General features: G+C 33.4%; 1 protein-coding gene across 8 annotated transcripts in view; it reads right to left on the bottom strand.

Moving 5' to 3' along the window:
• Dmd (dystrophin) overlaps positions 1 to 12,301 on the bottom strand; it is a 2,157,616-nt gene that overhangs the window by 2,011,486 nt on the left and 133,829 nt on the right. The gene's annotated exons all lie outside the window — the stretch shown is intronic.

The raw sequence follows: 12,301 nt of genomic DNA, 5'->3' as shown, positions 1-12,301 counted from the left end.
GGATGGTAATACTATTCAATGATCAAGAGCATGATAGACCAGGTGAAGCTGCACATACCTATAATGTCAGCACTAAGGAGGTTGAGGCAAAACAATCATTAACTTCAAGCCAACCTGGGATATTCAGCAGGAAATCTCTCAAAAAGCAGCAGAAAACAACAAAAGGACTCGAAAACTGATCAGGATTCATGGGGTCGCATTGTATTTTGAGCCTTCAGAGTGGAAATACCTTTGTCATATAGGAATGGGAACACCCACCAGGCAGATGAAATTACTGTTTCAGAATTCTAGAGGTAAAACAAGGCTAGCTGACTGAAGACAGCTGTTAATAAGGTGAAGGTGGTAAAATGAGTCAGGCAAACAATTACCAAGGAAGAAATGAAAGAATCCGGATAGGACTGAGATCTGAAGCATTCTCATCTTTAAAGACAAGGAGAGAAGACCAGCTTCTGTAATGTGAAAAGAAATACCTCCCAAGATGTGAACAAAGCTGCAAAGTACAGTACACAGAGTCCCCAAGGAAGACAGTGTTCTTTAGACAATTGTAAACATTGACCACAGCTGTAAGGTCAAGAAAGATGGAGAAATTCGGTCAATTGGATTTTGTGACTTGTAGTTCTTTACTCCACTTGAACTCAGCAGGGAGAAGTTTGAACACAAAACATAGAATGTTAAGGAAAAGAGGAAATCTTGACCCAAAAGCCTGGAAAAAAGATATCTTTTTTATATTTATTTTTAGTAGAATGCCTTATTCCATTATTTTTAATTATCACAATAAACTACTAGCATAGCTGCTTCAAATGTTAAACATGAAAATGATATAATTGTTCCTAATAAGCAAAATAACATATCAACCTACATATTTCCGTTCTAAATCGCCAGTTATATTTGGTTATAATATGTCATCTTTCCTTGTTTTTCCCATTTCTCAAGTGTTCCATAAATTTTTCAAATGACGTGATTGATTTCCTTATTCTTCTGCCTGTTTTTACTTATTTTGTAAGTATTAGTGATGCCAAATTCTATGTAAATCACTTAATTTCTAGGCAATTTCTGTGTATGCTTCTGATGTGTGAATGTGGGCCTGTGAGAGAGACAGAGATCTAAAACATTAATAGTATTGAAAGGAATAATCTCAGAGTGGCCAGCTTTCCATCTGGTCCACACAGTGTCTAGGCCCTGGTGCAAAACCCCTGTCCCTTCCCACACCCATCACAGCCATACAAGCAGGTCAGCAGGAAAGACTTCTGCAGGCAGGCCAGACCAAAACTCCCCTACATGACACTGTAAGCTACAAATCCAACTGTGTCACCAAACCCATGCATCCCTCTTGACCTCAACAACCCACTGGGACACAGATATCTACTGCACAGAGAGAACTTAGAGAATTGGATCAAGAGGCAAAGACACTGCCTGCACCAACGAGAAGAATAGATGGGTAAACGTCAATGCAAGAATATATTTGGGAGAGGGAGGAAGGGAGAGAGAGGCTAGGATTGGCATGTGAAGCAAACTTGTTTCTAATTTAAATAAAAAAGAAAAGAAAAAAGAATACATTCAACAGTGTACAGCACAATCTGGCAACACCAGGGAGGAATGATGTCAATTATTTCACTCACTACATTGTCAAGAACACTTTTTATACCCAGAAAATTGTCACCTAATATCATACAATAGAAAAAAGGAACAGAGAAAGCATAGAATTGATTAAAGTGAAAACATACATAACATAACAATTTTTCTTTTCATATCTTCATATACTAGCACCATTTATAATGGCAAGTTATTGGGGATGTTTTACATTAGTTGAATCATCATTTCATTATTTGATTTAGAATCAACATACTGAATTTCTCAAAATGTATCTTTGGTGTAAGAACTATTTTATAGTTTATCCAAGAAGCAATGGCCTCAGAATTAAAGAAGAAAAGAGGCAAAAATGAGAATGAACCTCAAAAGCAAAGCACTTGAGTAGAATGCACAAAGTTTTGCATTCTATCCTGCCCACAGCTAAGCATGAAAGGAAAAATAACTTATATGATCTTGATGTGGTCATTTTCTGGGCAGATATTCAATAATAGTAAACTGTTTTTACTGTGAAAGAAAGAAACTATAGTCAGTAGTATCATTATTAGATAATCAGTTATTAGGCTTTATTTATGACTTCTCCCTGATTACCACTTTTTTCCATACATCTTGGGATATTATACTGAATGGTTATGGCTATTTTGTTTGTTTGTTTTTGTTTTCATTTGCTGAGACAGAGTTTCTCTGTATTGCTTTGGAGCCTGTCCTGGAACTCACTCTGTAGAATAGGCTAGCTTCAAAATCACAGAGATCTGCCTGTCTCTGCCTCAGGAGTACTGGGATTAAGTACTGGGACTTGTTCCACGAATGTCCAGCTATAGTTACCTTTTAAAAATTTTTATAGTTATCTTTTAGTGTACAGATTTGTGAAAAAACATATCTTTTGACATCGTGGGAAGAAAATTGCTTACGAAAGTCTCGATATCACTTTTGATCCTACTAATGGGAAGATTGACAAGAATTTTGCTGTGCAGGAGGTATCAATTTTATTAGAATTGTATTTCAGTGAACTTCTATACAGTCATAATGGTTCTTTTGAAGCTATGCTAGAGCACAAGTTAGGTTTTTACACTTTCTCTCTCAATTATGATTTTATGCACTTCTCCATCATATAAAAGGCAAAAAAATAATGACAGAGTCAAAACTAGAAAGCCAATTATCTTTATAGGATGCTTTAAGTAGCTTAATGTTTATAGTCTGCGCTACTTATATACTCTAGTGTTGTATAATATACATTACACATACACACACATATGTACAACCATGCTGCATATAACTAATATAACATGAGGCAAAGGAAAAAAGCAAAATGTAGTTTGCTTTGATAAAAGGTTAAAAGTAATAAACTAGTTCTGGTAATTTAAATAAACTACTAACTACACAAGCACTACTAACAGTACTTATTTTCATTAAGGGCAACATTAATACATGCTATTGATTTCTGCTGATATTACTGAAATGGATATACATGGGCCCAGTTCTCATTTTTCTGTGTAAGTAGCACAATACCGTGTGTATTATAAAAATAGTCACAAAGAGCAACCAGTAAGATTACCCTGAGGAAGCTAGCTGGAGACAAGTGCAACATATCTGGATGGCATTTCTTTTATCTTTTTCATGTTCACACCGGAAAAAATGAGACAGAAAGAAAATAATGAATGATGTTACTTATCATAGGTATTATCATAGGTGGCTGCTTCTATAGGTTTAGAGAATGGATGTTCTCTGAACCTCATCTACATATGCTCATTCTTTAAAGAGGACTTGCATTGATTGATAATTCAATAATCACTTCTTGAATCACAGTTTTCCTACATCATCATCCAAGACTGAATTCTACCAGTTTATATAATTCTCCTGCTATTGTATATGAGTTGTATGCATTTACAGATATTTTTATGTGTATCTTTTCTGATGTGCAGCTGTAATTTCCTAAAAGGCAAAGAGAGTACAGCAGGTGTCTAACAATATTTACTTATAAGCAAATAAAAACCTAATGATAAAAGGCTGCCCAATATCTCATTCCTATTTTATCTAGTCCTATTTCCCCAAAAGGTAACTGATAAAGGCATTATACTTATCCATGACTAAATTTCAATTACTCAAATGCCTTCAATGTCTTTGTTATGATTCTCATTTTATTTAGACTGAATTGTCAATGTTTTCTAAGTATTTTCACCATTTCTGAAGACATAAGAATAATCAATTCAGCTAATGGTACTCACGTAGAATTTTAGACATTTCCCCAATAAGCATCTGTATTAACTAAAAGAACATCAAATAAAGTACAGAGTTACCTTGTCATGTCTATGCAATTTTGCATTCTCTAAAGGATGATTTTTCATATTACTTAACAACTCTGACGGTGCAATTGAAATTCAGAATATGATAAATGTTTTACACTCAAGGCTCATTTCATTATACAGTAGTTGGTTTAAATGGGGTTTCCGAAGAAGGTATTTTTAGGAAATGCAGAGTACAGGAAAAAGCTGAATACATTACACAATTTAAATATTTATTGAAGCTTTTCTACCAAGACAACATTTGGGCGATATCTCATTGAAATAGCAACATGAAAGAGGAAATTAGGGGCAAATAGATGGCAGAGCCTGTGGAAAGCAGAGTACCTGCTGTGCAAGTGAGGAACTCATTCACAAAGTCCTTACATTGGAGATTGAAAGGAACAGCCACATTGAGAGGAGTATCGGAGTATCACCTTGCTTCTGCTTGTACCACTGTGTCAGGTTGCTCTCTCTTGCTCTCTCTCTCTCTCTCTCTCTCTCTCTCTCTCTCTCTCTCTCTCTCTCTCTCTCTCTCTCTCTCTCTCTCTCTCTCTCTCTCTCTCTGTCTGTCTCTCTCTTTGTGTGTGTTTCTCATATTGAATTTCTGATCTCCTTCTCTTAAAACTTTATGGTCTTTCTAGTTGGTCTAATCCATTTCATGACTTTTACATTTAAATCCACACAAATGATTTTATGTCTAGACTTCTGATCCCTGTCTCTACTGTTTCAAAACTACTCATAAACAGAAAAAACGTATATATCCATCATCTTTCTCCTCAATCTAAGCTTCCATTCCAGAATTTTGCTGTGTTCCCAATTGTGTAAATCCTGAACAAAACTGTATACAATTCAGTCCCAATTGCTACTGATTCAGTCTTACAAAGAAATCCTAAAATCTTCTATTGGCAGAGCCAACACTGTAGTAAAAAAAGGAAATACCTTCTTTTGCACCTTAAAATCACTTCAGATTATTGACCGTCTATCCTTATTGTTTATGAATCTCTCTTTAATAACAGTGATTTCCTTCATAAAACAGAAATACATTTATATCAATGATCCGTCTGAAACCCACAAAAAGAATTGTCAGTGTGCATACGAACAGAAAGAATACATCAATGACCTTCACGGCTCTAAATGTTCGAGCCATAGCCCACTTTTGTGGCTTGAGGGTTGTTTCCACATATTTCCTCACTATTCTTACTCTAAGAAAGCTGACCTTGCTACAGTTCTTCATACCAAGATTCACTACCACAAATGTTCTACTCTGACAGGAATAGTTTTGCTCTCTCTTTCCCTTAGGCAAGTACTCCATAACCCTATTCTTCTATTTCTCACACAGACTATTATTTTTCTTAGGAATACCTTCCAAATATCTAAGACAAGCAATGTTGTAATCTACAGCTCTTATCTAAAATGCAAATAAAATAGTGGGAAGAAATTTCTATGCACATCTTTCCTTAAATTCTTTTATCTACGGGTTTGATTATTTAGAATATTGCATGCAGAACACAGCACTCGGGTTACATGATTACATCTGGCAAAAGTAATGACACTCAATAATGTGTGATGCCCAAATGAAGGAACAGATACTAAAGTATAGTTATAAGTTCTTTAGATGATGGCTATCCAAAACCACACACGCAGTCTTTATAAAGCCACATGTTTTAAGATTTTCATCTCTGGATTGATTTTGAGAGGAAATCTATTTAAAGTAAAACACTTCCAAGGCTTTAGGCATGAGTACAATGAGCCCCTTTGATAACACGTGATGACTGCTGAAACAGCCCATTAGAGATGGGTTGTGTACACTTAATCCAATGGAATCTTCTAGCCCTTTAGCAGCTGTTCACATGGCTCCTGCTCTGCCCTTCAGCCTCTCCTAAATCAGGATTCCCCAGCTGTCTGAGCTTCCCGTAAACTCTCTCACTTAACCTCCTCCATGCCAACAGGTCTTGCACCTAGTCACACTCATTGAAAGTTTATTTCTCTATTTATTTCTTCTATGTTTCAGGATATGGATGGGTCACATTCCAAGTCCTTTTCACTTTACCAATTGTTATGATACACCTACCTTAGTCCATTTATTCACTTATTAATTTATAATACTGCTATCTGACTTGTCAAAACAACAAAAAAGGAATTATTCCAATTTCTTTTGATGAAAATACTTGGACAGCTCTGAATCTGTGCTTGTTCTTATGTGTTTGAAAATTCGTCTTTACACACTTTCCAAGGTGAAACTCTTAAAAGAGAAAGTGGGTTGGTTGCCTTGCCCTTTAAGTCAGTACTTGGGATAAAGGATTACTCCTACTGCAATCTGATAAAGGAGGAGACAAGTTGTGTGCAAATAAAGATGAGTGCCAGGAATGAGCAAAAAGTGACTGATGTTCATATCCTTTTATAGCCCTGTTTCTGTACCAGTGTTAGCCAAAAAAGGAGTAAGTGAATGAAAAGAAATTTAAAACACAAAAGAAAAAATCCAACCAAACAAAAAACAAAAGTCAAGGATACAACAGGATTATTTAGAGTAAGGCTTTTTTTTCTTTGCAGTAACCAGGAAGAACATAAAACACTGTCATGTTAAGTATCCTTAATAAATAGAAGCACTTTTAAAAGTCAAAATTTTGTAATGATTAAAAGTAAATAAAACAAATATTAGAGTGTATATATCATTACATAATTGCATATGCATTGCTTATTATTGTTTTACACATGTATAGTTTTAGCATTTAGTAAATGGAAGCTAAAAGCATGATCATTCCATTAACTATTTTTCTGAAAAAATGTAATGTGTTATCTCTCTTCAAAACCCATTCAACTATCTACCTTCTCTTGTTATCACATGGATAAACATTGTCTTTCATGATGATTTTTAATGTTTTTCCTATTAATCAGAACAACCATATTTTCTACTTTCACAGACAAAATACATGAACTAAAATTAAGTGACTAGTTAAAACAGAGACAAAGTTCTCCAGTTGTTACTTATATGAACATGAGACTGCATATGTAAACTAGTCTCTGATAAATCAGAAGTTTCAAAACTTACAACAAAATCACTTTTATTACATCTTAAATTTATCGAAAATTGATCCCTTAAAATTTTATGGAATGAAAATATTTCATTAGCCATTCTGGAAGTTTCATTTATGAACAAAGAGAATGAAAACGAGGCATTGACACAGAAGGCAAAAGACGGTAATGAGATCAGACAGACACATTGCTAAATTGCATCTTAAGTAGTAGGAATGCATGTTGTCTCGGGGCTTAATAATATATGTACTTTGTAAAGTCAAGTATAAGGATGATACGATACCACAAAAAAAGAACAAAACAGTTATCTTTTAAATAGACAAGGTCTTATAGAGCACAGACTGGCCTTGATCTTGAATTAAGGATGACTGTGAATTTCTGATCCTTTTACTACCACTTCCCAAATGCTGTCATTACAGGCATTCACCATCATTCCCAGTACAGGCAGGGCTAGAGATCCATCAAGGGTTTTGTGACTACTGGTCAAGTACTCTATCAATTCAGACTCATTGTTTATCTATTGAAATCCCAAAACATTTTGAATGAACACAATAAAACTAAAAGAATTTTGAGTATAAAGTATCTTAAAAAACTGAAGAGTACATGAAAGACATGAACTACAAAGACACAATACTGCCATTTGGTTTCTCAATGGTCCTGAGGTGCAAGAGGGTGATAAGGAATTTTTTACAAATAAGTCACCAAGCAATTCTATTTTCTCACTTTCATTTGCACATCAGTAATTGTGTTTTCATAGATTCATATTCTCTTAAACACTGGGGCCAAAGCTATTTTGTCATTTTTGTTTGTTTCTTTTGAAATATTCAGGGCAGTAATCATTAATAAGGAAGGATAAAGACTATGTGTCCTGGATATTGAAAAGGAATTTAGAATCTCTGGAGAAGCCATCTGATTTATGAAGGCAAATTTATTATTATAATACAGGAAGAACCAAAGTTTTATTGTAATTACTTCAGAAAAAGAGAACTTAATGATTTCTTCTCTTAAATTTGAAACTGTAAGTCCGCATGAATGTTCATAAATGGTAGGTTTTTTTTCCCCTAGGAACCCTCTTCTAATATCCAGTAAGTGGAAGTTTGAATTTTTATATAGACTTTAGAAATCATTCGATGTTTGACACAGTAGTCAAAGCCCATCGTATTTGACAAAATAAACTACACTATAACATTGTCATTTTAACTTTCACATTTGTAATAAAATGAAGCTTTTGAAAGCCAAATGTGTTTCAGTACTGTATAGGATAAAACCTTAGGAAAGTTAAATAGAAGTTTTGAGCTGGAGGAAGTACCTGAGATATAACTCAAGGTCTTGTGTGTACTAGGCAAGCACTAGATCACTGGTCAGATACCAGGTTGTAATGCATGTTTTAAGCAGGGAAATTGTAATGACCACATTGTGTTTATTTCCTTGTTTGCTTGTTTTTGAAAAGTACTATACCGCTTGGGGCATGATCCACAAAGGGATATATTTAATGACAACCTGCTAACAAATGTGATTGCATTGAATAGAAAAAAAGAAGTTATTTCCCATATTCAATCTTATGACTTTTCCAACGAAACTTTCTAATATGGAGAGATTGCCTTGATAACAGAACACAAACCTCCAAGGACTAAAGCAAGTCTTCATGAGATAGAAAATTATTTCCAGTCTCTGTATCCAATCAAAATATGTACTGGATAAAAACAAACCAAGATCATCGTTTTTCCTACACATTTTGATTTGGCTACCCTTCAAATGGCATAATGTATATAATATATATATATATGCCATTTGAAGGGTAGCCAAATAAATGATACTTTGCATATCCAAAATCTTAGCCTATATAGATAAAGCTATACTTCTGTGCATATTTGTTTAAATACTGGCTAGCTTCAGTAGGGTCAACCTACATCTTTTTTCTTAAATAACTTAAATTTGAACATAATGTTCCATAGACATTTTAAAATAAAAGCATAACATGATATATTGTATTTTACATAATGATATATGAAATTACTGCGTCCTCTCCATTAACTGAGTTTGACATCATTTAGTCAATATATATTTTCAGAATAAAAGGGAGAAATGTCAAATTCCTACTTGTATACATTATTTTTTGTTGTTGTTGGTTTTTGTTGAGACAAAGTTTCTCTGTGTAGCTTCAGAACCTGTCCTGGAACTCACTCTGTAGATTAGTCTGGCCTTTTCCTCACAGAGATCCACTTTGGAGACTGTCTTGAAAGTCCCTCTGTGGATCAGGGTGGTCTCAAACTCACCGAGATCCACCTGTCTCTTCCTACTAAGTGCTGGGATCAAAGGCATGCACCTCTGACACCCAGCCTATAAATTCTTTTAGATCTCTAATATAAATTATGTAAAAGGCAGTCTTTTAGAATAAGTACTGATTTATAGAAATACAACTAATATCAGTTTGCTTTAAATTTTAGCTAGGAAGGGATACAATCCCAGAAAATCCCTCTAACTAGAAGTGATGACCAATGAAATTACTGAAGCTTCGTTTATATGAACTCCTACCAAAATTCTAATTCTATGTCAATCACTTCATGTGAAAATTTTTGAAAGAGCTCTCCCACATTTGTAATCTTATCCCACATGAATCCTGAATTTGTTCTTTCATTATCTTCTGGCCAAGTATATAGAATAGTCATTTTAAAATTTCTTACAATAGATATGTGATTAAAATAGAAATAAAATTATGAAACAGAATTAATTTTGAGAAAAGATGAGATTACAATTAAATTTCAACCAATGTCCTAAATTTTCTAAAAATTACTTATTCACTGTATTCTGTCATTTAAGTACACACTATGTAAGACAGGGGAAAATCCATTTTCATAAACAAATAATATTTTTCTTGAATTTGTAACAAATGAATCATTGATGAAATTATGGTAAGTCATGCCTAATGAGTTAAAAGTCTAATAGAAGTTGCAAGGGCAATGGGAGTTGTTTGTTAAATCATTGCCTTCTGCTCTCAGTTAAGGCTATATGATAAAAGGTATGGCAGAATTAAAACCAGATGAATGAAAAACTTGTGTTTCCCAAGAGAATGAAGATTTAAATTACTTGTATTAATCTACACAAATAGCTAAGAACTTGGCAGCCTATTTCACAAGCAGTAAGGATTTCAAATTGGAGAAGGGAGCAAGGAGGGAGGGAAGCAGGGAGATAGGGGAGAGGCAACAGTGGGGAAAATAGTATCCAAACTAAATACCATAAAAACACTGTAAGGAAGCCTTTTCATGCTAATGTAAAATACAATTAAATAATACATTTAAAAATAAATGATACTTTGCATATCCAAAATCTCAGTTTCTATAGATAAAGCTATACTTCTGTGCATTTTTGTTTAAATACTGGCTAGCTTCAGTAGGGTCAACCCACATCTTTTTTCTTAAATAACTTAAATTTGAACATAATGTTCCATAGACATTTTAAAATAAAAGCATAACATGATATATTGTATTTTACATAATGATATTATATAGAAGAGACAGCAAAAGCCTCTTATTGAATTAGAAATTATAGCAATTTAAAAAAGATTCTCTCCTTTCAGTTAACATGCCCTTAAGAGATGCTGTAATTGAAATTCTGAAAGATAACTGTGTTAGAGTTCCAGACAAATTGTACTACTTAAAAAATTTGAATGTCTATTTGCAAGGAACATTTGAATAAATACATGAAATTATATACATAATTTTAAAAGGAAATCCTTGTTTTAACACCACAATCTTTTCTTTTAAGCAGTAGAATTTCAAAATTAAAAAGCCCAATTTATGTGTTTTCAAAGTTTTTCCATCTAAGGAAAAGTGAAAAACAAAATTCAAATGTCACTAAAGCTAACTAGTAGTACACTGTTAAAATAGCAAAAGTTTTTGTGTACTATAGCCTTAGAGTGTTTTTTTCTTAAACCTATTGCTGTATTGCACAAGCATTATTTCTTGGTTAAGAAATTCTCTATGACAAAAGTTTTCTTCAAATCCTAAGTGTTTAAAAACACAGTTGAATATCTATGCCAAAGCAAAGCACAAACTTTCCTTTCTTCATTTCAGAATTGCATTTCTGATAGTCTTTCAAAAGTTCTCTGGACTCTGGATTCTGATTTTTGTTTTGAATACTTAATTGTCATCAATGAATTATCTCAATGGAATTTATAAGTTGCTATAAAAGACAAAGAAATGGAAAATTAAAATGTGCATTACTGTGTGTATTATAAAGAACATATGTAAGTGCTACATGCATTTTGCATTCACAGAAAACATAGTGTCTTTTCCTTTAGGATATAACAGTGATACAAAATAAATATCTGAAGGCAACAATGGAAACAGGATGTATTTCTCTGAAATGTAGACACATCTATTGTAAATCAACACATGTACAATCTCAATTTCTACCATTTTTTGCATATGTGACTGACTGTTTTTCTAGAATTCATGAAATCATTATCTATCTATAAAGATTTCTATTTTCATACTTAATTATAAGCATTGTTCTCATAACTATTTTAGAATACTGGTGTCCACAAGACAAAAATAGGGAGAAAATGATAACCTTCATCCATATCTTGGGACACACTGGCCTCTTCATGGATTATTTTTGTATGTTATTTTTGTTGTTGTGCTAGAGTCAATTTTTAAATTCATTAGTCACAGCTGATATTTTTAAAACAAATGGAGGCATTTTAAAATAAAGGTCTGATCTAAAACTTTTATTGAAGTCCTAGGTCACAGTAGATGTGAATTACCAAGTGACTTACGATAAAATAGGATTACAAGTCTTCCAGGTTTTTATTTTGCTTGCAGCTCAAGAGACTCCTTGACCAATTTCCAGAATAAATTGTATCATTATTTGAAGAATAATCACAATATGACAGGAAATATAATATTTAAAATATGAAATATAATTTTAAAAAACTTAGAAATGAGAAGTTGTCAAAAGCTTTACACTTGCCAACTGCCAAAGACAATTTATTTTCTTTACTTTCCTGTATGTTATGCCAGATAATACCTTTCCAAATTTTATGCCTCTGCTCTTCCCATAGAGAATTAGTTCATGAATACATGCCAGTTCACAACTCTCTACAAGACCATTATGAAGAATATCAATCAAAACAAAAATAGATACATAAACTAATTCACAGTAATCCAAACAGCCTGTTCCATACACTCAAAGCAAGTTATGCATATGTTATTACTGGAGGATTCTTAAACAAGAACAGTGTGCTTAGTCTATTGCAAAGGGCAAACAAACAACAGTAACAAAAACCCCACAATGCTTCTTCATATCTACTGAAAGGTTTTCCCACTGTGAAACACATGTGCGTGAATATGGATGAAAAATACACAGAATCCAAGATTTATGCTTCTTCATAAGCTACT

The sequence above is a fragment of the Mesocricetus auratus genome, unplaced genomic scaffold (genome assembly GCF_017639785.1).
Source record: "Mesocricetus auratus isolate SY011 unplaced genomic scaffold, BCM_Maur_2.0 Super-Scaffold_100003, whole genome shotgun sequence".
In the NCBI taxonomy this organism is placed as follows: Eukaryota; Metazoa; Chordata; class Mammalia; order Rodentia; family Cricetidae; genus Mesocricetus; species Mesocricetus auratus.
The sequence above is the reverse complement of the archived record's forward strand: the minus strand, read 5'-3'. Positions and strand labels throughout refer to the sequence as shown.